At 49.4% G+C, this 4,508-nt stretch overlaps 1 protein-coding gene across 1 annotated transcript in view; it reads right to left on the minus strand.

The window, feature by feature from the left end:
- Positions 1-4,508, minus strand: part of LOC311602826 (protein TCL1B3-like) — a 40,539-nt gene that overhangs the window by 16,335 nt on the left and 19,696 nt on the right. The window lies entirely within an intron of this gene.

Here is a 4,508-nt window from a genome sequence, read left to right on the forward strand (position 1 = left end):
TGTAGGGCACGTTCCTAATTAGTGACTGATGGGAGAGGGCCCAGGGCATTGTGGTGGGGCCACCCCTTGAGCCGGGTCCTGGGCTCTGCAAGAAAGAAGACTGAGCAGGCCAAGGGGAGCCAGCAGGAATCAGATCCAGCCTCCAGGGTCTGGCCCTGTCCTGACCTCTTAAGTTACGGACTACAAACTGGAAGTGTAAGGAATATAAACCATTCTTTCCCCGTCTTGCTTTTGGTCATGGTGTTTCATCACAGCAGTAGTAACCCTAACAACGACCCAAGTTACTGCATTGTGTCTCCCTACAACTATAGACTAGAGCCTGAAAACTATTCCCCAGGGGAAGAAACCGAGACATGAGTGCTGTGACTTCAGTGAGGTGGCTGGCACTGGGAAGCTGTGACTCACCTATACTTGGCTCTGACACTTTGCTACCAGCCTTAGCTGAGTCCCCCAGTGTATGATGGACATCCAGGTGGAGGCTCAGAATAAGTCCCCGGGAGAGAGAGAGAGGTGCCTGGAAATCAGGCCCTTTCTCCTCCAGCTAGTCTTTGTCCAAATCATGGCTGACAGGCGCTTATGTCTCCTGGCCAACTTGCCCCTCTCTGCTGCCTGGCATGGGAAGATTTTGAGCAGTGCAGGCTTCTCTCCAGGTCCTTTCTTGCCCAGAGATGAGCTCTGTCCTGCAATGCTGGGCTCCACCAGCAGGGGGAGTGCTCCCCAAGCCCCAGGTACTAAGTGTGGTTGGTTGCAGGGAGTTCCAGATCACAGAAAGTAGCACTGTGCTGGCTTTGGGGGCTGAGGCAGGAGCACTGTGCTGTGAGCACACCTTGCTCAGCCACTCCAGGTGACTGGGCCTAAACACCAGGCACACTGAGGTAGAGCGCCTAAAGCACAAGGCATGGCTGGATGGGAAGTGAGCCAGCAGCAGTGGATGGAGAAACAGAGGGAACTGAGGGTCTGCAGAGACCACACAATGGTCAGGCTCCTGTGACAAAGGCTCTGACCTGTCTGTCTCTCCTTGATGCCTGATTCACCAAGATGGGAGCAGACAACCTCACATCCCTCCCACCACCTCCCACCACCTCCCAGGACGCCTTCCTCACCCAGATGCACTGTATCTCCTCAAACCATGAGCCAGAAGAGCCTCCTCTTTAAGTTGTTTCTTGTCAGATGTTCAGTCAATTTTGACAAGAGTGAGCAGTGAGCCTGGATCCCCATCCCTGGCGTTAATGGTGTATCTTACCTCTGGGTTAGCACTGTCATCTTCCAGGCAGGGTCAGCAAGAAACAAGCTGTGAAGGATGCTTGTACTCATTGCCTGCCAGTGTCCTTAGCACAGACTAACCTTTCTGCAAATGTGGTGAGTGTTAGACTCCATGGTCTTCCACCCTTCATTTGTGCACCCCATTCCTGTGTGTGTGTGCCAGTCTTCTCTCTCAGCCTCTCTGTGCCTGGATGCCCAGGCCCTTAGCAGGCTGTGGCTAAGACAGTACCTGCTGAGAGTCACTGGGTCATGTCTATATTGCTCCTCTGTCCTCCTTTTCTTCTCACCCAGAAGGTTACCAGCTTTTCTCACACACACACCACTTTCACAGTAATCTCAACATCAGATGGTGTAAGAAAATCGTTAAGCTTTGTTTATTGTTCTTATAAACTAGTTTAGAAAATACACCTTTACCTGAAAGGGTTTGAAACATCAGCTCAAACTATTATACTAATCCTTATCTGCTAGCTTTATTATGATTGCCCCAATTATATACGTAATGGAATTGAGGTGTAGAAGTAAAATGTCCAGTTCACAGGACCAGTCTATAATCTGCCTCTTTCTGTCTAAGGCTTCTCTGCCCTCCCTGTCTAATGGTTAGGGTTTTTTCCCCCCTTTTGTTTTTGTTTTGTTATAAGACAGGGTTTATATATATAACTGCATGGCTGTCCTGGAAACACACTGTAGACCAAGCTGGCCTTGAATTCTCAAATCTCCTTGCCTCTGCTTCTTGAGTACTAAGACTAAGTTTGGCTTGCTGGCAGGATTACTGTTTTTAAAACTTTGCAGTTTTTTCATTAGTTTTGTTTTTTTTTTTTTGTCTTTTTATGTAAAGAAAATCTTGGCTGTTTATACCTTGAATTTATAAATAAATAACTTGCTAGATGCTATATACACTCAAGGTAGTTGAGGTTATATTCCTCATAGCCTTCACCATATAATAGAGCTTGCTGTATAATTAATAAGCTGCTTTTTTTCCTCCTCAAAACATCTCTCACGTCTCACCATAAGAAAGGAAACAGGACTTGGTTAGTTTTCTCATTCATCCTGTGATAGTTTCCTCTTTGACTGCACTCACCTCACTTGAAACGCTGAGGCACACCTCTAGGGGTGGGGTCACATCATGAATGTATGCATGCTTCCCATGGGCTGTGAGTTCCAGATGAATAAAGGAGGGAAGGAGTAAACAGGAACGCCTTCCTTTCCTCCATGCCCTGCCTCACAGTGATATGAACTGAAGTGCTTCCCACAGCCCTGCACAAACCAGACAAGTCCTTTCTCTTTCTCAAGTCGTTGACATCTGGATATTGGGCCACAGCAGTGAACTAACACAAACTCCCAGTTCTCCTCTCCCACCGCCTGCTTGTCCAGGTCTTGTTTCTTCTAGCAGATGCTGTTCTCCATGGAGTGATATGGTCTTGGATCTGTTCCTTTAAGATGGACAGTGCCTTCCCTATTTCCTCCAAGTCCAGGCTTGGGTGGAACTGTCTCCTCCACCAATCGCTGTGTCCCCTTGTTTCTGAGGAGGAATTGAGCAGCTCACCCTCAAGGCCAGGGAACATTCTCACTAGAGCAGGCCATGCAGGCAGCAGGAGCCTGCAGCAAGGGGAAGCTGTTCACTTCAGGGTGAGGAGGAGGCTGGATCTCAGCTGGCTCTCCTTCTCCCTGGTTTTTATTCCATTCAGACCTGCAGCCCATGGAGAGGACACCCTCCAGTGAGTGTGCTCTTCCCTCTCAGTTCTCTTTGGGAACACACTCAAGATGCACCTAGAGCCATGCCTCAGTAGCCCCCTAAGTCACTCTGTACCTAGGCAATAGGCTAAAGAAGGGAACAGAGTTACCTATGGACCAGTGTCCCCCATCACCTCAGCTTCTTGCAAGAAGGGGCAGGATCAGGCTGCAGGGCTAGGTCACTCCAGCATGTACCCTGAGGACGCTGAGTGCCCCGCCCCGCCCCTTTGCCAACGTGTACCAGTACATCTCAAGGGCAATGTTGTCAGCTATAAGTAACCTTAACTTTCAACCCTCACACATGTGGCAGTGTCTAGAGACATCTTTAGTCCAGAGGGCAGAGAGCAGAGATGCTCTGTTCATCCCGTGTGATCACCAGAACAGCTCAAGACAAGGCAGGATCTGACCCAAATGCTCTGAGAGCCCGCTTCTGAAAGCCTGCTCCACCTAGAGGTCCAGAGAGGCTGGCTTGCTGTCAGTAACATACTTCTCCCTAATCAAACCCCCAGACTTTCTGCCCAGAAGGAAGGTGAACAGTTCAGGGTTTTAAAACCTGCCTTCCTTACCCCTATGTTCCTATCTCCTCCTGTGTGAGTCGCTGCCTTCCACTCATCTCTTTTGTCCTCAGAGAACCAGTGGAGCCATTGGTGACCTTGCCTTCCAGCACGGGTCTTGGAATCTGCTGCTTTCTTTGTCTTCTTTGGGGCTTTTGCATCAACAACATCATGAACATATCTTCCTGTTATTCGACAAACATTTGATTTAAAGACAAAGTCTCAACCAGGCAGTGGTGGCACACACAATCAATCCAGCACTTGGGACCAAAAGGCAAATAAATATATTTGAGTTCAAGGCCAACCAGGTCTACAGAGACAGTGACACATTGTCACCTGTCACCAACCACTCCCCTTCCTCCATGTGGACTACACCTTCTTACCTGGTGACAGCCCAGCTTCATCCAGATCCCAGGCAGCCTCCCTTCTAGACCTTCCCCAGGTACCCTGCTGCTGAAATGGACCACAAACCACTCTGCCCAATGTGGAAATGTCTAGAGGTGGTTTTTAAATGTTCCCGTACTTTTGGGGGGCCAGTATGCCTTCTGTACTAGAATGTGGACGAATACAGACTGGACATCACAGAATCTAAATAAAAGCAGTAAAATTTAATTAGTTAAAAATCAAGTTGGGTGTGGGGTGGGGTTAGGGTCAGCATCACTTGTAGGAGGCAGGGATCTGAGCACATGGGAGGAGAACCCAGGTGCTCCCTGTCCATGTCCCACTGTGCCCTCAAGCTACTGAGCACAGTGTCCTCTACCCAGCACCAGGTGGACTTCCAGCCAGTGTTAGCAGCTCAAGGCACACAGGGCCTGGACTCCCTATCCATACCTGCTCCTCAAGAACCTACAGACCAGAGCCACCTGAGAAATGGGGCAGATCTCCAACCACAACAGTACTGGGAGCCCAGGCAGAGAATTCGGAGGGAGGAGGGTCCTAACAAGTGCCATCGCCAACTCT

Source organism: Acomys minous, assembly GCF_964271855.1.
Source record: "Acomys minous genome assembly, chromosome: 8".
NCBI classification, from domain to species: domain Eukaryota; kingdom Metazoa; phylum Chordata; class Mammalia; order Rodentia; family Muridae; genus Acomys; species Acomys minous.